General features: G+C 44.6%; 1 long non-coding RNA gene across 1 annotated transcript; it reads left to right on the top strand.

Moving 5' to 3' along the window:
* Positions 1–1,076: 1,076 nt before the first annotated feature.
* LOC146191299 (uncharacterized) lies at positions 1,077–3,385 on the top strand. The gene is made up of 2 exons (XR_014706635.1): positions 1,077–1,290; positions 3,027–3,385. It is a non-coding gene; the product is annotated as an uncharacterized LOC146191299 (long non-coding RNA).
* Positions 3,386–22,023: the final 18,638 nt, after the last annotated feature.

Here is a 22,023-nt window from a genome sequence, read left to right as displayed (position 1 = left end):
AAAAGCCCAAGAACGGCAATACATGTGAGGCATGTGGAGCCTACCGTAACTTATCTTGCAAAGAGCAGCACGGCTCACTGTCGTGAATTCGACGCCTCGCAGAAGGCCTTCCTCGGCCTGTGTCATGCCTGTGTGCAGCCGAGAAGGCCGCCAGAAGAAAGCATCATGCCAAGATACCACGTAGGGAGGTTCATGGCCCAAATCATGTCGGCATCTCATATCTGAAAACAGGGACATCACAAGGCTACTAGTAGACGCCCGATGGGCCGTCGACAAACCCGACGACGCCCGGTATGCTGCCGTGACGAAGGAAGCCTTTCTTCGCCGCCGCCTTGCTGCATGCCGCAAACGCTTTCGAAGTGTCGGCTGCGCGAGGCCGATGTTCGCCTCGTTGCCAGTAGCGGTTTGGAAGCCACTAGGAGCTCGGAAAAAGCGCAGTGCACACATTATCTGCCGCCACACAGACAGCGCACTCGGCCGCACACACCTATCTCAGTTCGTCGCGTCGCACAGTCACTGTCCTATATCCTTCTCGAGTAGCAACATGCGTCGAAACATCTCGCCCGGCACGTCAAACAGTCTTCGTACACCGTCCTTTGCCGATGATCGCGTCGGGGCGCCGCCGCTACCGCCTCACGAGAACGCCGGCCGCCGCATAGACCGCCGCCATTTTTCCTTTGTGAGCGCGCTCACAAACGAGTTGTGAGCGGCTCGCGTCGCTCACATCCCCCGCTCACAATTGGCCCGTAGTCGACGTCACCACTTCAAGTGTGTTCATGACGTAAACAGCAGACGTCGATGATGTAAAGGACGGCCACTCCCACCGTTTTGCCGCTGGCCAATAGGAAGATTGTGAGTGTGAGTGTGATTGTGAGTGTGAGCCGTCTGTAATACTGCCCCTGAACTTGCAGAGAGCCGGCTCCGTGAACTGCGCATGCGCGCACAAAACCAAAGTGGAAAGGAGGACGCGTTGATTCTCTCGACGGATGTGACGTCAAACAACTTTTAGTATTTGCTTTTTTCTGGAAATAAGCCTCAAACCCAGATGCCAATTACCCTGTTTCGAACGACCGCACCCGAGCAAAAGCTGGCGCGCTTTTCGGGCAACGGGTGCTCGCGCCTTGCGAGCCCTAGGTCGCTTTTCATCCGTCGGCTTGTTTTAGTTTGCGGGGCATCATCCCGATAGATGCAAATTCGGTGAAAATCTGATTCAGTTTGTGGATTGTTGCCCTAAATTCAACAGCGTAGCCTTCGGTCCTGTCCCTGGCCTGTCTGCAGCCTCCGACTACGGTGAGTCGTACGCGAATGATGGTGTTTCGTACATGCCCGCGAGCTCTAGGTAAAGAATTTGTCGGCGTTCTGCTACCGTCTTGCAGCTTTTTTAACGAGTTTTTACACGGCAGTGCAGCTATGCGGTAGTCACAATTACTGACGCGGCGTAATCACGCGACAGTCTCCGGGCGAAGGCATGTGGAGACTGCATAATGGCGTCGATCCCGTTTCTTCGCGCTTCAAACAACCGTTGCATACCTGCTGCTGTGCACCGATCAGTCGCCGGTTGCTGTTGTCTTCGGGGTGCACTGGGGCATTGGGACGTACGCGGCGACTTACAGATGATGTGAAACTATTTGTAAGTCGAGAGTCACGAAAGTTTGTAATTTGCTTTTTTTTTTTTTTTTTTTTTTTTTTTTTTAAGATTCTTCGTTTGTGGTCTAGTTTGTTTGGGCAGTAGCAGGCATTTTGGTGTGGTGCGCCAGCGTGAACGCGCTGGTTTATGATCAGGAGGTTTTATTGCCTTCCTCGCAGCTTCAGCAGATAGAGTGGCTGGGCCCATAGAAACGGTCGTGCTTCCGTCAAAAAACTGTCGTAAGGTATTTATCTATGCGGCCCATACGTGGTGCTGCAGTGCAAGAGGTCAGCTTCTTTACAGTGTCGACGAAGTGCTAAAGAAGGGAAGTTGCTGGCTAGCTGAGAGATAGCATAAATGTAAACTGGCCCAGTGCGAAATGAGCCCCGGAGTGAAACGAGCCTACTGCTCAGCATAAAATTGCTACAAGATACGGGCGTATACCCGCACGAATTTATTGTGCTTGTATGCTCACACGTTCCACTGTCGAGTACTCACATCGGTGCATGCAGCAATGAGGGTGACTCTTCGGCTATCATAGGTTCTTGCCCATGAGAGTATCTGCCCTTTTACTACGAAAATAACTGCATTGGTAGAACCCGCTGAGCTTATTTATATAGATTTAACACTTCAGATGCATGTCGCTACCGCAGAGTTCCCTAATATATATCTTTTGCTTGCTCCAACAACGTCATCACTTTGAGAAAACTGGGAATGATAGCAGAAACAATGCCTCCATAAATAGTGGGCAGTGCTTGGCTTCAAGCTGCTGTCAAGGCCATGGACAGCTTATTTGAAAACAAAGCAATAATTAACCTGAGGTGGTACGTTTTGTTGAGTGGAGTGAGGCACCGTTGCATGTACAGCCTTTGTCAAAAGTGTAGAGCCCAGGGGGGTCCGCTTCTGAGCTGAATAGTGGCACTGATGTAGAATTGGTTGAGGCCTTTCCCACTGAAGGGGGTAGGACAAAAAATCTTCTTGCCATCAACAAAGTTGGAATACCGGCAATTCATTACAAGCCGCAGGAACTGGCCCAGAAGCAGAACCCCTGGGCTCTACACTTTTGACAAAGACTGTACCTCGTAATCCTGTCAAAGAGCTTGGCTGTTGCTGCTATAAGCACTCTTGATTACAATTCCATGCAAGCCGCAGCATATTCCGCACTTACTGCACACATGATTTACCTTAGTCTCTTTGTTGCTATTTCAGTGTTTTGCAAGTGTGCTAAATATTTGTATTTGTGCTAGCATTGACTGCTAGTCTCGTTACTGCCTTTTTCCTTCTGCAGCAGGCACTCTCACTTGCTTTACTCAAATCAAATTCTACTGTGAGTGAGTTTGCTGAATTTATGCAAACTAAATGTAATTGCTGTATTACTCTCATTTATTTACATTTACAGAGGCAAGGAATACTCGGGGCCGACGTACGAGTTTCCTCCACCAGTTGGATTCCGCCGCTACCTCAGTAGTGCAGTGAGCTGTGACTGGTGTGACCAAATGGACACTCTCACTCCTTCTACTGGTTTAGAGCGTGCTCCTAGTTAAGTTTAAAATATCTTGCTTGCAATGTATTTAATCTTGTTGTGGAATATTGTCACCCTTGCATTTGCTGATATGTTATTATTTGGAAAGCATTCAGAGTGATTTTGGACGCATGATTTGCAGTGGCGGGAGGTCGAGAAGCACAAATGTGTGACTGCAATTTTTTGCCTCTCTAGTTTTCAGCCTTTAGAATTAAAGCAACAGATTGATATGTGAACAGGCCAGGCATGGTTTAAAGAGTTTGTCATATACAACAACACTTGACCCTTGCGGGGGTAACACAGCTGTGGTTATCTGAGCAAAAGTTCTCTGTATGTGATGGTGTCCGAAACACGGCATTGTCTTAAGTAACTTGGCATGGAATCGGCCACTTCTTGCATTCTCTTGACAGCATCTATTGTAATGTGTGCTAGGCGACATGCCTTCGGATCTGTCTGCAGCAGTTGCCTTGATGTATCAAGATGGGGTGGTTGTTGCGAGTTGGAAATTCCTATTCTCCAGACTACACCAATAAAATGCAGTGAAGCCAAATACCAGGAACCAATGTGTTATGTGGTTCATTGTGAAGGCTTGCCATTCTCGTAACTTTGCCAAATTGCTAGAAACATTATTTTTAAGCCCGGTCTTCTTTTGCTCATAGCACAACTCATTTCGTGCATTTGTCAACTTTTTGTGGTTTACGGTTGGCACATTTTGCAGAGGGTGACAAAATTTGAGCTGGTGTGCCACAAAGGTTAAATATCTGTTTATTGAACTCTTCTCGGGAAGCTACATGCAAATACTGCCTAATGTGGCTGTGAGGGCTTTGCACTTGATTGATGTACCGGTGCATTACTTGTGGCAGCTGGTCTACATTGTACAGGACTGCCACTTTGAGGAGCACCAGCACTGCTATGAAGCAGATTCACAGCATTGTTCCTGGTGGAGGCAAACCACTGTAGATGTCCTCATTCCAGTGCAGCTTCAGCCAGTGAAGTTTCACAATGCCCGTGTTGGACAAACAAGAGGCCTATGAACTTGAGCATTTCACTTAGTCATTTCTTCCAAACATCCGTCAAAACAAGCAACCTGTTGGTTTCCCCAAAATCCCTGTACAATCATATTTATTTTTATTTTTACAAATAGTTTGTATAACCTGGAGAGCCTTCACTCAAGTATACACTAGGTTCCTATCTACGTGAAAACTACACGCTTGTGTGCCAGTGTCAGCAGATCGTTGCTAACGATTGTGGAAACCCTCCTAAACAGAGATAAAACTGAGGACATGCAGCGATCATGTGTACATACTCAAAAGCAAGTGGGTACGGAAACTGTGTGCACCTTTGGCCACTAGTTGGCATTACAGGTGGTTGTAGTACCTGAATCGCTAAAAGCTGAAATCGGAGCTTCTTCTGACAGACTCTTCTGGCTTCTTTGCTGCTAGTGCGATAAAAAAAATCTGTAGCTGAAGTTCCTGAATCACACAATTTCAGTGTTTTTTGTTGTGCGGCCTGACATGAACATTTCTTCATCTAAGCTGCCACCATTCTTCAGATACAGATCGCTTGTGTGTCACCACTTGGTGCGATGTTACTCTGTGTCACCAGGGGTAGAGACAGACAATTGGAGGAGGAGGATACGCTACAACAGGACATGTACTTGCAGACTAACAGGAAAAATAAGGAGGCCTTAGGAAAGCTAAAGAATACGGTAAACGCCGCCATGAGGCTCACTGAAAGAATCGCCAATCTAAAGAGAGGATTGCAGGAAAAGGAGTCAAGTCATTTGGTACAGGCATTCGTGATCAGTAGAACAGTTTATGCGACGCCTTGTATGAATATGGACGTGACGGAGGAAAACAAGGTGGACGCTATGATTAGGCTGGCGTATAAGGCGGCCCTTGTGTTACCTAACATTGCTTCTACCGAAAGTCTGTGGGATTCATCATCATCAGCCTGACTATACCCATTGCACTCTCCCATATTTCTCCACTTAACCCGGTTCTGTGCTAGGTTGCATCCGCTTCACCCCTGCGAACTTCTTAATCCGCCCATCTAACTTTCTGCCGCCCCCTGCTATGCTTTCCTTCCCTTGGAATCCAGTTTGTTACCCTCAGCGACCATCGGTTATCCTCTCTTCGCACTACATGTCCGGCCCATGTCCATTTCTTCTTAATTTCTACTAGAATGTCGGTAACTTGAGTTATTTCTCTGACCCACTGTGCACGCTTCCTCTCTCTTAATGTTACCTCTACCATTTTTCGTTCCATAGCCCTCTGGGTTGTCCTCAACTTAAGTAGAACTCTCTTGGTTAGCCTCCACGTTTCAGCCCCATAGGTGACTACAGGTAAGATGCAACTGTTGTATACTTTCCTCTTGAGCGATAACGATAAGCTGCTAGTCATAATCTACGAGTGCTTGCGAAATGCGCTCCATCCCAATCCTGTTCTTATTTCCTTTTCATGGTCCGGATCTGCGGGTACTGCCTGTCCAAAGTAGACATATTCGCCTACTACTTCCAGTACTTCGCTACCTAATGTAGACTGCTGTTCCTTTCTGAGGCTGTTGAACATTACCTTAGTCTTCTGCATATTGATTTTCAAGCCTACCTTTCTACTTTTCCTGTCTAGGTCATCAATCATTATTTGCAGTTCATCCCCCGAGTTGCTTAGCAAGGCAATGTCATCAGCAAATCGCAGATTACTGAGGTATTCTCCATTTACCCTTATCCCTCACTGCTCCCATTCCAAGTCTCTGAATACTTCCTCTAAGCAAGCTGTGAATAGTACTGGGGAGATTGTGTCTCCTTGCCTAACACCTTTCTTTATCGGAATTTTGTTACTTATTTTATGCAGAACTATGGTTGCTGTGCAGCCAGGATATATATCTTCCAGCACTTCAACGTACGGCTCGTCTACCCCCTGATTTCGCAATGCCTGCATCACTGCCGAGGTTTCAACTGAGTCAAATGCTTTTTCGTAATCAATGAATGCTATGTATAAGGGCTGGTTATATTCCGAGCATTTTTCTATCACCTGATTGATGGTATGGATATGATCGATAGTAGAGTACCGTTTCTGAAGCCCTGCTTGATCCTTTGCTTGATTGCAGTCTAAGGTTGCCCTGATTCTATTAGCGATTACCTTAGTAAACACCTTATACGTAACAGACAGTAAGCTGATTGGTCTAATTTTTAAGGTTCTTAGCATCCCCTTTCTTATGAATGAGGATAATGTTTACGTTCTTCCATAGTTCCGGTACTATCGATGACACCAGGCACTGCGTATACAGGGTAGCCAGTTTTTCTAGCACGATATCTGCCCAGCACAGCCGCCCCAGGAAATACATACTTGCCACTGCTTTCCTCCGTCCCCATTCCAACATGCGAGAGCTGTCATTGGAATCTTGCGAGCAGTTGCATGGTTGTGCTGTTTACCTTTAAATCTGTCAGTGAAGAACTTAGTGATAGATACTGATTGATAATGACAGTGATGATAATGACAGAGATTACTATGATGTCATGACGTTACCAGGCGACTCGAGCACATGTGAAAGTTAACCTGATCCAGTCGTCAGTGCAGCGCCTTTCATTTGGCGTTTGCTCTAACGCCACATGACACAGCATACAAAAGCAGACGCAGTACAGCAAGCATCAGCAGCATTTCAAATTGGTTTACAGGAAAGAAAAGGCGTATCTCACACTTCTCCGCGAACACCTGAATCGAGCCATAAGGAAAACGAGGAAGGAGGTGCCATAGTGGAGGGCATCAGACCACCGTGCAATAAAGGCTTTCACCTCATTGCTCTTTAGTGGTCCAAAGTGCCCCTAGAGTTTTTACTTTTTGCTCGTATGAGCATTCAGTTCAGTGCTGCATAGTGTGATGTTAAAAAAGCACGAGTACCAGGGACCGATGCATTTGTCACCTGCAGTCGCTCATTGCGACCTTGGCTGTTCCTTTTATGTTATTTTGTGTTTGTCATGACACATTCATGTGTTACCCCGCCGGGATGGCGCAGTGGTTAGGGCGCTTCCTAAGGATGCGGGATCGAATCCTGGCCTCGGCGACCGCTTTTCGAATGGAGGCGAAAGGCAAGGCGACCGTGTGCTGTGGAATGTCAGTGTACGTTAAAGAACCCCAGGCGGTCGAAATTTCCGGATTCCTCCACTACAGCGTCTCTCATAGCCCGAGTCGCTTTGGGACATTAAACCCCACAAACCATTCCATGTGGTTCTGCCAGATATACAGTAACTTGGCACTAGCTAACAGAAAGTCGCTGTAGAGAGTAGTGATGTGGTACTAGCTGGTATTATATTGCGCAGGGCCACTCTAGCATTTTTTTTTTTTCCCGGAAGCTTAAATGGAATTCTTTTTGACTGGGGCAGAAAAGTTTCGCAATTTGAACGCCCGTGCTCTTCTCTAGCGTTGCTCTGTGCCTGCACTTCACTGCAGTGCAGGCTTGAGCCAGCGGCAAACGTATACATAACCAGCGCTGCCAGCTTTGGTGAATTAGTCTGCTCAAGGTTGCGGTTACAAAAAATAAAAATAAGCATCAAGATACCTCGCATGCTCACTTGAGATGCAGACTAAAGGTCGTTCCTGCAGGAAGCATAATCAAATTCAGATGTGGGTTTCAGTTTGAGCACAAGCAGAGTGGTGAGTGCTTTTCCACATTAACAGTGTTGAGCTGCCCTTCTGCCAGGAAGTGCTCTTTGCGAACTGATAAGTACAGTAGAACCCCATTACAGTAAAGTCACCGGGACCGGCCAAAATCTTACTATATCAGTTGTTAGTGATGACACGGTCCTGAATATACTATCTCGTAATTAAAGTCTGCTTACTAAGCACATCTTGTTGCTTTATGAAAAGAACGCTCTAAAATGCCTTCCATCTCTCTCTTATCATTTCCTTTTTCATTTCTTTTTTCTTTTACAGCTTGTAGAAGTACCTGTTTAGCATGAATGCAACATGGATACAAATACAGCCGAGCTTGATTCCAGCTGAGAACCAAAGCATTGCGTGAGCGCAGCATCATCTTCCGCTGTTTCCATCTTTTAAGAGGCAATAGATGAAAAATGCGCGACAGTCCAGCACTGCAAAACCTCACAAGCCACGCCTCCAATTCTTGCCACTACTCCTTCGTGCTGAACAGTGTTGTGTGAATGTTCGGCCGTTTCTTTGCTTCCCTTTTTCTTGCTGCACTTTTACTCTATTTTTAAGTGACCGGCCGTCTTCTTTTTGTGTTTGGTCAGCTTTACATTTTTCCCGCTACGCGCTGCATGCTTTCCCTCACGGCTCCAAGGCCTTAAAGTTGGCTTCTTCTCAGTGCTGATGAGGCTAGCGGTAAAACCATAAAAAAAAAAAAAAGCACTACTTATTTTTTTTTAAGAAAAAATTTCGTCGCGATTCCATGTAATGCGTGTGCAGCAATGCCATTTCGTGAGAAGTCGACGCCACGGCCAGACGTTGTTTAGTATAACCTAGTTTTACCAAAAGCACTACTATGATGGGACTTCAGTTTCACTTTACTATAGCAGGGTTCTACTGTACAATGATAACCGGTCATAGAGGCTCCTCCATATTTCACGAGTGGAATGGAGTCCAGTTTTGAGCCCATTGCAGAAACAAACTGAACAAGCTGGTCATTCTATGTTTCCGTTTTCTGGAGAAGGTGCTTTGCAGCAATACCTAGCCTTCAGGGGCCGTGCAAAAATCTTAGCAGTGACATCCTACGAGATATTCAGAAGAACTTGTCCAAGAAAAAGTATAGACAATGAATACGATCTGTGCAGGGAGTAAGAGCTAGGAGTTAGCATTGCTGTTCTCAATGCAGCTGATGGGTTACGACCATGCATGCGGGTTGTGCCACCTAATCTACAAATCACAGTGCGACACATTGTACCCGTTCTCCACCCTCTGCCTCCTACCTTCTCTTCATCATCCCTCTTGTCTCTACTTTGCCACCTGCCAATCAAGGTCTCAAAGGAACGAACAACACAAGCTGTCTAAAGCCACCACTTGAAGGAAACCAAATTTTGGTTACATGTTGATATGACAGCGTTAAAGGCTGCCATTCACCATAAAATTTGGTATCAGGGTTGTGAAAGAAAAATTGTGGGTGATAGCCGGGAATTGATTGGTGGCAGGGTTGTGCAAAGTCACTTGATCATATGATATGGCAGATTTGGCAGGAGCTGCCAACTCAAGCTTCTCGAATCAGATGGGTAGGTGAAATGAATCGAACCCTCCAGGACTCTTGCATTTCAAGTCAGACATGCTACCCGTAGACCACAAAGGCACTTCATACGGCTAGGTTAAGGGAGGCTTTATATTTGTGTCAGGCAGTCTTTCACATAATGTGGTAGTTCATGACTCTATGCTAAAGATTATGTATAAGATAATGGAAGTACCACCATTGCCAAAAATAACCAGGCTGCGTGCTCCGCTTTTCAGCCAAGTAGAAGATAATTCGTACCACTTCTGAAACTGTAAATCTGTGCAAAGTAGTAAAGGCAAGCTGCAGTCCTCACTTCTCAACAAGTTGTGATCCTCTAGGAATTCATGTTGACCTTAGGATACAAGCTAAAATAAGGCCTTGCCTTATTTTTACCTCTCTGCAAGTTCGATCCCTGCCAAGGCACAGGGGTACAGAAAAAAATTAAGGCAGATTGCAGTCATGTACAAGACTGATGACACAATGATGCTGTTTCTGTTTGCCTCAAGTTATCCGTGATTATACTTCGAGACTCATCGTGGCTATCTGTTGTCAGCGGACAAGTGCAACAGATATTATGCCTTTTCTTTCCTGTAAACCAATTTAAAACACTGCTGATTCCTGTGTGGTACGGCGTTTGAGGAAGCGACAAATGAAAGGCACAGCACGGATGCCTGGATTGGATGCCTGGCAAGGTTAGCTTCATATATGCGTGAATCGCACGGTGAAGTCATCGGTCATGACCGGACATGATGTCATGTGGTGACCTCAGTTCTGGTTATTAGACATGACTGGATGTGACGTCATGATGATGTCACATCTGGTCATGGTGACATTACTGCGAACACATTAAGCTGCGCACAATAGATGAAACAACCTCCAGCTTAAACAGCATCACTGTTGAAAGTGGGCATTGTGCAGTCTAGTTGAAGATTTGGGCGGCTGTATGCGAGCAAGGAACTGAGTGCTGTGATTTAACTTCCCAAAATAAATGCCACCGAGTGGTACTTTTTTCTTAATACACGTCATATATTTACTAGAACCACCTCACTCTGTATTTTACAGCTGTAAATGCTGCAAAAAGCAAATTTTCTAAACTTGAGAATTTTATTCTGGCATGGCTTATATTCTCTAATCTCCAAAACAATTTTCTTGGGTTCCTTTACTTCTGAAAAACTTGGGATATTGTTGGAACAACTACGATGAGAACAGCAAATTTTACAAATTTGAAATTAAAGTGTATGAGAACATGCAAGATGGCGACCATGGCACAAACTTTTTTTTTTCCGCCTAAAACAAGCTGGGGTAATGTTTGTCGTAGTAACCCAATACAGTCCTTTTCTAAACTGACGGCGGTCGAGCGTAAAAATTGCGTCAAATGGCATGATATGGGTCTGTGTGCAGGCTTCACACAACTCGTACTCTCAGGCAAGTCCAGTAAAAGAATCTGACTGCTGAGCTGCTACCCGGCACAACAGAACCCAGAATGCAACCTAATCCTACGTTAGCCTGAATACTTAATATTTTTGAGACAAAGCATTCATAGAAGGTTGAAAAAACTCGTACATGCAGAATGCGATCAAAAAATCTGGAACAAGTTTCATGACACGCATGCCATTTTTCACAGCATATCACACAACTTGGAAGAAAGTCGACAACTTCACTTTGAAAGCAAATTTTTGTGAAAATGTACAACACCACTGGGAAGGAAAACAATTGAAGCAGTTGAAACAAAAAAATTTGGTGGCGTATGTGTCAGTGAACCCTCAGTGTCTATTAAAGAAAGTGAAATCAATGATCTTCGACACTAGTAGAACCTGAATAGCACTGTGTGATAAGGCTGTCCATAAGTGGCAATAAGCAAAGTTAAAATCAAAACAAAACCAAACTTGACAGAACTTGCACCAATATCACTGCTATGCTAAAATAAAATACACAGACACCATATAACCACTGTTCACAATACAAGTTCTACAAACCTGATGCTAATTTTTATATCATAGCTGTAACGATACTAGCACAGTCTGATAATTACAGTACACCTAAACAATCACTCTACCTGCCTCTATGCATATATTGTATGCATATAGGCACTATGCACATATTGTACTTGACTACAAAGTTCAGCATGGTAGTTAACAACCATGCACATGAAACAGCTCGGGTATTGAAAAGCCTCTTCCAATCATGTTCAAAACCAATATATTCTGATCAAATCAACATGCAAAATGTAAATCTTTCGTAAAAAATTTCATTTTGCACGCAAAGACAAAGGTAGCTTTACTGCACATACTGTAGCACGAGTTGAATGCTCCGGGCAAATTTTCATAGTGCTGCAGGGTTTTTATGTGTTTATTATATGAACGATGCAAAAAAAAAAAAAAAAAATTGGTGAACTCCATAAAAGGTGCCACATTAGAACAAAAATTAGCAGTGCTATGCCTAGATAATTCCACTGCAAGAATGCATCTGTGCTGACTCATGTTCTATTGCCATAAACAAAGTACAGTATGTGAGGAATACAAGGGATGGAGGTTTGATTCCCAGTGGAGACAGTATTTATTTATTTTATTTACCCCACTAATCACACATGTGCTCTGTGCTGTTGTACAGTACAGCAAGTAATGGCATATGGTACCTGTAGTAAGACATAGTTCATGCTGGATACATCGGCTGTCATGCAAAGATGTAATCAATGCAATTAACACTTTTTGTAGTGGCTTGAAATTGTTGACTGCGACCCCGAGCAGTTCGCACGTGAACACTGGCAACCACTGTGATTTCGTAGTATCGATGACAGTCGCCGCAGATGATGAGGGGAATGTCTGGTGCCCTCACAATGCATCAGCCATCTCGCAGATAAGTGCTGCCCTTCAGCGCCACCATTGCAATTCTTGTTTAAATGGCTATGGGTTGTACAAACTGGAAACTCTAGCAGACTAACAATCTTGTGCATTCACAATGCCGTAATAACAACATTGCGTGGGTAGTAATTTAGAAAAAATAAATACATTCACAGTTAAAACTGGTTCACTGGACAATATTTTGTAAGTAATAATTCAACAATACTGCACAAGAATTTTCAAAACTCCTCTGAGCCTCACTAGGGCACCTATGAATGTCGTGCAGCCTTGGTGGATGGAACCGTGACAGATTATTGTAGATGAAAATGTAGTCATTAAATACTGTCCTTTTTAAAATGCGTGATAGAGCGTTACACTGCAGTGCACAGGTGTAGAACATAAAAACATGGCTGCAGCTGCGAGCTATCAGGTGGCTGTCGCACATACTCCATGATAGTAAATCAGGTATATGTATCTTCCATGGGGCAGGTAGCTAGTAGCAGGCTAGGCAGGCAAACAGGGTTCGTTCATGGCTCTGGTCCACCAAGAATGTGACAGTGCTGCAAGTCATCTATACTTGGGAAGATTACCTAACATGCAGACAACTACTGTAAAGTCAAACACTGAAATTACAAAAAAATTAAGTTGATAAATGAAATGTACTGCCTTTGGATCTGAGCAAGAATGAGAACAGAGGCAAGCCATTTGGTAAGCCTGTTTCGATGCATTCCCTAAAGCCACATCTCTATGCTGTTCTGACCAGTTTGTTTTACAAGAATACACTAGGAAAGAACCAAGCGATCGCACATTACATCTACGTTGTGCACTACAGTTATAAAAATAAAAATCATAGCTAACGAGTACGTGACCCCGTTCGGTAATGCAGTACATTTACTTTGCTGTACAGCGTACCACTCGTCTCGGGACTGACGGACAGCGTGTTAGGCCCTTATCATTTGCAAAAAAAAAAAAAAAGCGAGGCTTAATTTCCAGTAAATCAACATTACACACTATTAAGAAGCGGTCAACACACTTGAGACACAGTTCTATATTTAGCTAGTCTGCAAACTATTACCACAGTCATCATCATCATCATCAGCCTGATTATACCCACTGCAGGGCGAAGGCCTCTCCCATATCTCTCCACTTAACCCGGTTCCGTGCTAGCTGCATCCACTTGACCCCTGCGAACTTCTTAATCTCATCCGCCCACCTAACTTTCTGCCGCCCCCTGCTACGCTTTCCTTCCCTTGGAATCCAGTTTGTTACCCTCAGCGACCATCGGTTATCCTCTCTTCGCACTACATGTCCTGCCCATGTCCATTTCTTCTTCTTAATTTCCACTAGAATGTCAATAACTTGAGTTATTTCTCTGACCCACTCTGCACGCTTTCTATCTCTTAATGTTACCCCTACCATTTTTCGTTCCATAGCCCTCTGGGTTGTCCTCAACTTAAGCAGAACTCTCTTGGTTAGCCTCCACGTTTCAGCCCCATAGGTGAGTACAGGCAAGATGCAACTGTTGTATACTTTCCTCTTGAGCGATACCGGTAAGCTGCTAGTCATAATCTGCGAGTGCTTGCCAAATGCGCTCCATCCCAATCTTATTCTTCTTGTTATTTCCTTTTCATGGTCCGGATCTGCGGTTACTACCTGTCCTAAGTAGATATATTCGCCTACTACTTCCAGTATTTCGCTACCTAATGTAAACTCCTGTTCCTTCCCGAGGCTGTTGAAGCCTACCTTTTTCAAGCCTACCTTTCTACTTTTCCTGTCTAGGTCATCAATCATTATTTGCAGTTCATCTCCCGAGTTGCTTAGCAAGGCAATGTCATCAGCAAATCGCAGATTACTGAGGTATTCTCCATCTACCCTTATCCCTAACTGCTCCCATTCCAAGTCTCTGAATACTTCCTCTAAACAAGCTGTGAATAGTACTGGGGAGATTGTGTCTCCTTGCCTAACACCTTTCTTTATGGGAATTTTGTTACTTTCTTTATGCAGAACTATGGTTGCTGTGCAGCCACTATATATATCTTCCAGCACTTTCACGTACGGCTCGTCTACCCCCTGATTTCGCAATGCCTGCATCACCGCCGAGGTTTCAACTGAGTCAAATGCTTTTTCGTAATCAATGAATGCTATGTATAAGGGCTGGTTATATTCCGAGCATTTTTCTATCACCTGATTGATGGTATGGATATGATCGATAGTAGAGTACCGTTTCCGAAACCCTGCTTGATCCTTTGCTTGATTGCAGTCTAAGGTTGTCCTGATTCTATTAGCGATTACCTTAGTAAATACCTTATACGTAACAGATAGTAAGCTGATTGGTCTGTAATTTTTAAGGTCCTTAGAGTCCCCTTTCTTGTGAATGAGGATAATGTTTGCATTCTTCCATGCTTCCGGTACCGTCGATGACACCAGGCACTGCGTATACAGGGTGGCCAGTTTTTCTAGCACTATATCCCCCTCGTCCTTCAGCAAATCTGTAGTTATCTGATCCTCTCCAGCTGATTTCCCCCTTTTCATAGTTTCTAGTGCTTTCTTGACCTCGTCCTTCATCACTGGTGGAACGTCTGACTGTTTTTCCCTACCGCCAATCTCATTACGGTCCTGACTACTTTGGCTACTGTAGAGATCTGTATAGAACTCCTCGGCTACTTTGACTATCTTGTCCATATTAGTGATGACGTTGCCCGCCTTGTCCCTTATCGCATACATCTGGTTTTTGCCTATGCCCAATTTCTTCTTTACCGCTTTGAGGCTTCCCCCGTTCTTTACAGCATGCTCAATTTTCTCCATGTTATACTTCCTTATATCGGCCACCTTGCGCTTATTGATTAGCTTTGATATGTCGGCCAATTCGATCTGGTCTGTTGGATTGGAAGCTTTCATACTCTGCCGTTTCTTAATCAAATCTTTCGTCTCCTTAGACAGCTTACCGGTATCCTCTCTAACTATCCTACCGCCTACTTCTACCGCGCACTCAGTAATGATATCTCTGAAATTATTGTTCCTTGCCTCTAGGGTAATGTCGCCATCTTCAGTTAGAGCTGAATACCTATTCTGTAGCGAGATCCTGAACTCTTCTGCCCTCCCCCTCACCGCTAATTCGTTGATGGGTTTCTTTCTTACTAATCTATTGCGTTCCTTCTTCAGATTTAGACTAATTCGGGACCTCACCATCCTGTGGTCACTACATCGAACTTTCCCGATTACCTCTACATCCTGCACAATGGCGGGGGTTGAACACATTATGAAGTCGATTTCATTTTTAGTCTCTCCGTTAGGACTTTTCCATGTCCATTTTCGGTTCTTCCGTTTGCTGAAGAAGGTATTCATGATTCGTAAGTTATTGCGCTCTGCAAACTCAACTAGTAACTCCCCCCTGCTATTCCTAGAACCAATGCCATAGTCACCTACTGCCTTGCCTCCTGCCTGTTTTTTCCCTACTTTGGCATTGAAGTCGCCCATTAGTACAGTATACTGCGTCTTTACTTTTCGCATTGCCGATTCTACATCTTCATAGAAGCTTTCCACTGCCTGGTCATCATAACTACATGTAGGTGCATAGGCCTGTACAACCTTCAATTTATACCGCTTATTAAGCCTAATTACGATGCCTGCAACCCTCTCATTAATACTATAGAATTCATCTATATTACCCGCTATATACTTATTGACAAGGAAACCTACTCCTAGTTGTCGCCTCTCTGGTAAACCTCGATAACACAGTACATGCCCATCCTTCAGTACAGTATATGCCTCATTCGGCCTCCTAACCTCACTAAGCCCTATGACATCCCATTTCATGCCCTCTAGTTCCTCTAACAGCACTGCTAAACTAGCTTCACTAGCTAGGGTTCTAGCATGAAACGTTGCAGGGTCAGTTTCCAATGGCGGCCTGTCCAGCGGAGCCAGTCTTTCTTAGCACCCCCTGCTGCGTCACAGGTCTGACCGCCGCAGTGGTCAGTTGTTCCGCAGCCGCTGGTGACTGAGGGCCGGGGTTTTATGGAGCTTATCTACAGTGTTCTAGAACACTGTAAGCTTATCATAGGAGGTTGTGGCCAATTACTGCACCAGGGTGGCCAACTCCTGTTCTGGTGAGGGAGTGCGTTGCCGGAGGTGTTCACCGGCATCAGGTCGCACCCCAAACCTGTATATGCAATTCCATCGACACGCGGATTTTTTTTTTTTGTCATCCGGTGGAGAATTGCGCGGCACCGGGATTTGAACCCCGGTCCTCTTGCATGCGAGGCGGATGTTCTACCGCTACGCCACCGCTGCATTTACAGTCATCATACATAAAAGCAACAACAGGCGCATACATGAAGCATGTGCTGAAAAGGCGCGTCCGATGCAAGTGCAAAACTGACGTTGGCCTCGGTGATCTTACGACTGCTAGGGAAAGCTACATGCCCCACATTCACACTAAAAATTAATTCAAAGCACTTCTGACACAAACGTAAGCCTTCGATGTCTCTGTAGTCACAATGCCTAAACACTTTCAGCGGAGCGCTTTATTTAGTTCTGCGCAGGCAAGCTCAGAACTTCTCTCAGACAACCTCAAGTGCAGCAAGAAAGTAACCTTGCTGCAATGTTCACAGTTAAACGTCCCGAAACAAATCGTTCCCAGCTAATTTAACAGCGATTCGCGGAAGAATCGCGGTTCTAGCGCAGGCACCATGCTTACCAACATGGCACTCGAGTACGTTAATGTTCCACAAATCAATATATTATGTAACTCATTTCCTTCCAAAGAGCAATCAGCTGGCTTTCTATTCGACTTACCAAAGTGATGCTCACCCTGCGAAGTGCGTCGCCTGTGCTGTATAAACACAGAACACAGCCATTTTATGGTTCGTTAGCATTAACAACAAATAGATAAAGCGCAACACAGGGTCCGCAAAGCACTGGAAGGAGAATAACTAGAGTCAATAACGCGTCAAACATTTTTTTAAAACGTTTCATGTAACGCGCCGCAACTCAAAATAATTTAGCGGAGGGGGCGATGATGATGATAATGGGGCACGCACCATCGTATCTAAGATTGTTGCAAATGAAACTATACAGTTTCAGTTAAACAAAGGAGGTGGTGACGCATAAACTACAAGTGCCAATTTTAATTATCTAAAGGTTTCCTTTTACTGAATTAATTTTTGTTGGTATTGGACGTTTTCGCCACCTGCAGCGCTGTCACTCAACCGTTGCAAGGGCGCGCCATTTGAACCGGCTGGTTGTACGGTGCTCGCACAAGTCTCTGCTGTTCTCTCGAGTTCTCTCTTCTCAGTTCAGCTCTCTCTGCAAGCCTCCCAGAGGCTGTACGACTCATTTATCTCGCCACAAGTAACTTTTAAACCACAGTTCAGCAATGCGACACTAGAGCCATTCAATGAAGGACTGCACTTATTCCTAGTCTGGCATTTATTTCCTTTGCGCATTTTCACTCTGTCCATTCATAACAAAAATTTGGAAGAAAAATCAAGAGGCTAAGTGGGCTTCCCACAGTGCAGTTACATATCTATAGTTATTTCATAAATTGGCAACAGAGTTTTGATTCATCATCGCTGCCTGCATTAGGTATGCTGAAGGGAATTAATGGTCTGCAATCATCGCTGCTTCATGCGTTAGCTGCAGCCGCTAACCTTGGCTCATTTGCCGACATTATCTCTTCATCCCAGTGTCTGGTATCCCTTACTTGTTTCACTCCCTCGAAACCTAATCGATTAGCTGAAAAGCCCTATTTCCTGGATCACATGTCCCTCTCTAACGCTTCTTTTCAGTTTTCTGCATCTTCATACTCAAAGATGTGCACCATGTGCTGCAATCTCAACTGCAGGTACTCTACTGCAAGATGCCCAGCACTCTGCGTCATATGGTATGGTGTTGCGGCAGCATAGAAGTACCACCCACACAAACCATCAGATGAGGACCTGCTTATGCCCTCACCTTTTTGGACCAAGGACACCACCTGCCCAGGGCAAATAGGGCCTGCTCATTTCAATAATAGCTGATTACTACTTCCTTGTTATGATTACCTTGAAACTGTACTTTAATCCACATCTGTGTTTGTGAAGGTTTTCCAAATTATTTTACTTTCTATAACCTGCTGCACTGTCCTTTGCTTAGGTATTTTAAACTAATGCTTTAATATCCACTTTTCAGCCTTTCAAATGATCACATGATAGCAAGCTGCCTTTTATTACATTATATATACATCACCTTCCAAATTTACATTCACCTCTTTTTGCTCTTGGGGAAATGTTTCTCATGGTTCAGATTCAACCTGGCTTAAAAACATTACTCCTTTCCTACGTCCGAAACCTTCTTACCTATGTGCAGCAGTGACTTTGTGGCTATGCATTCGACTGCTAATCCTAAGGTTTTAAGATTAAATACATGGCTACATTTTGGCAGAGGCAAGATGTAAAGACACCTGTGGGCTACACAATGTCAGTGCATATAAAAAGGACACCAAGCAGTCAAAATTAATTAGCTCTTTCCCATGCTTGCCGTCTTTCATAGACCGCATTAGGTTTTGGCATTCCCGATCCCTGTGTGCTATGTCAATACCTCTACCTGTTGTAAAGTTGCTCTCATCACAAAGGGTTGAAAAATAAACTTTCATCTTGTAGTTTCTTTAGGTCCTTGAGCATGTGCTGTTATTGAGGCAGTGGGCAATATTTGGCTGGGGCCTTAGACATGCAATAGCCCAAACCAGATTCGAAATCGAGGAAACAGTTTAGCTGAAACAAATGTCGATTTCAGTCTCATCGACATCAACTGCAATGCCCGTTCTCTTTTTCTACAGGAATATAATGTAGACATGATGCAATGCTGTTCACCCAAATGTTTTCCGATTGTCATGGCTATTACAGTTCAAAATAATGAGACCAAAGAGCACGACACACAAGGAATGCTTATTTGCAATGAAAGCATTTTATTGCAAGCTATGAAGTAAATACATTTGTCGTGAAGAACAAGCAAAAGATTGCAAGAAACCATCAAAACAAAATTTAAAACCCCATCTAGAAAAGCAAAAATCTAATGCCATGTTTTCATGGAAAGCAGCCATTTTTTAAAAAAGGCTGCTCTGTGAAGCTACTCACAAAATTATTTCAGCATAATGCTCATTTGCTACAATCCTCTTTTTTTCCAACTAGACACACTAGTCTACAAGACCTTGTGTATAAAATGTCACCAACCAGCACGTAGCTGCCATGCCATCAGTAAAACCATGCGCCCAACTGCTCATTGCACACCGGCCAAAACTCTGCACTGCCTTTGGGCAAGTGGAAAACAGCTGCAAAGCATCTTAAACCATCCACCTTTTGTTTCTATTTTAAGGTGCTATCATTTCTCCTGCTCCAATCATTCCTTTAGTTTTCAGGTGCGATTCCATAAACTGAACTTGTTTATGAACCACCCTAAATTCGAAAATGTGTTCAAACCTGCTGTCTATGAGGCAGCGCCTTCAGAATGCGCGGTAGCCAAAAATACTTTTGCAGCAGACTCGTTAATAACAGAGCTACAACCATCAAAACCAGTATGTTTCTCTCCTTCCCTTCCATCACCAAAGAGTCTCTCCCTCCTCCCTGGTTGACTAGCCTCCACAAGAGACAATACGCGTAGGGCTGGTACATGTAGGCTCCCTAAATACGCGAAATGTGGAGCGCCATCTCTTAGTGCTTTGAGAAACTATGCCCGCCATGTTGGTTCGGTCAACAAAATGAAAACGCTGCCCTGTGCTGGGTAAAAACAGCTACAAGAATGCATCAAATGCAGTCATTATGGCCCCGACTTTTACAGGCATTCTTTTTTTTCTTGCTGGTTGGTTTGTGAGGTTTAACGTCCAAAAGAGACTCAGGTATGAGAGACGCCATAGTGAAGGGCCCCGATAATTCCGACCACCTGGAGTTCTTTCTTTAAGGTGCACTGACATTGCACAAACATGGGTGCCTTGCTTTCTGCCTTCCATCAAAACGCTACCGCCTCAGCTTTTTTTTTTTCTTGCTTTCTGCTACCCAAGCACCACCAGTGACCTTTGTTTGAAGGTTGAGAAGTGAGCTTTGGCTCATCCAGCTACAATGCCAATAAGGAGGAGGAGAGGGAGAGGCTGAGCTCAATGGGTGGCCGAAGCATAGGTGCGAGGCCTCTGGCCTTTCTTAGGAAACCAAGCCCGTGCATGTATGGATGTTCTGTGTTTTCTGTATACATGGTTATGCACGGTGTACCATGGCTGGATTCGAGTGGCGACGGTGCGCTCTTTATGACCTATGCATGGAGGGTGCTTCCTGTCTGCTACAGCTGCGAAATCGTGGCACTGTGTGGCATTGACGCGTCTACTCAGTGATGCCGTCATTTGGTGTGCAACAAGCTGGAAAAAAAAAAAAAAAGCGGAGGCTGGCCAAGCCTGCACTTTCACCCGGTTGTGATTCTTGCCAACGAGATGTCATGAACTTGAGCGTTCAGAGCGACCTGCAGTGATTTTTGCCGCTGTACTGAGAGTTATATATGATAGGTGTGCCGGCCGTGAGCCATCCTTACAGGCTCTGGCTGTGTATCAGCATCTTGCCGAAGAGCCAAAACCAGGGAAAAACTCGCATAAAATATAGCTAAATTATTGGAACAGAGTTCTCCATCACTCGGAAATTGATGAAAGGAAACACTGCAAGTTTTTCAAACTTGCAGGCGTGGGCACGTCGTTCAGAGGAAATAAAGTTCAAATGCGTGGCAGAAAACATACGTATGGGTCCGGACCGAAGGAAATACCAAAAGCACACTGCGGCCGAGAAGCTCAACTATTGTCATGAAGTTAGCTTCGTTACAAACTAGCCGCAGAGTTTAGCAACATAGGTGGCAGGCAAAGACAAGGGTCGGAAGGCTTTCCTACTATCCTATCCTTATATGAGGATGGTGATGAATGTCTCCTGTTATTTCGAGGTGATGCTGCGCACGCCTCAGAACAGGAAAAGCAGTTACAGTGAATGCGCTGTTCAAAGTGCACAAAAAGTGCAATAAGAGCAGGTTACCTTTTTTTTTAATTTGCACTAACAACTTAAAACAGGTCAACGACCAGCCTGACTTGCAGACACGTGAAGGTGCCCGAAATTTTGGTACATGTGCAGAAGCAGACAGAAATGTGCCCAAAAGCGAAAATATGCCGTCACACTGGCATATCATTTGAAATAATGCATGTAGGCAAAACAGGTACTCCTCCTTGCTCGGCCACTAATTGTAACAGGCCTGGCAGAACAGGCCCGAGAGGCCGAAAATGTTCATGTGATAAATTCTGTGCTTCTGTAGCCATGTCAATGCATTTTTGACAGTTCCCCTCATATCATGAAGGAAACAAAGTTACAGCAGGAAGAAAAAAATCAGCTTTTGTGCAGCATAATGGGACTGACCTTACAATAGTATGCTGCTACTTGCCTTACTGCAGACTGATAACCCAAATCACTGTTGTATTCAGACGGTAATTAGCACATGTTGCGCACTGTAAGAAATAAGACAAAGTAAGTATTACTACGATCAAAATAATACTGTTGCCTGAGCCTACACTGCACCGCTTTTGCGCACACAAAATTGAGACTACATAATTTCTCTAAGTATTTCGCTCACTCCGCAAACTGAACACTTGAACGCTTGAAGGCGCGAACGCAGGTGCGCACCGGGCGCCGCCACAGAAGCGAGTGGCCAGGGTTGGGTAAATCCTGCACTAACTTCACGGGGAAGAGAGCACTGCTTGCTTAGAAGAGCTGCCATTATATCTGCGGCGAAAGCGCAGGCTGTATGAAAGTGCGCGCCGCTGCCACTTG

This window comes from Amblyomma maculatum, chromosome 4, assembly GCF_055883805.1.
Source record: "Amblyomma maculatum isolate TAMU_Amacu chromosome 4, ASM5588380v1, whole genome shotgun sequence".
Taxonomy (NCBI): domain Eukaryota; kingdom Metazoa; phylum Arthropoda; class Arachnida; order Ixodida; family Ixodidae; genus Amblyomma; species Amblyomma maculatum.
The sequence above is the reverse complement of the archived record's forward strand: the minus strand, read 5'-3'. Positions and strand labels throughout refer to the sequence as shown.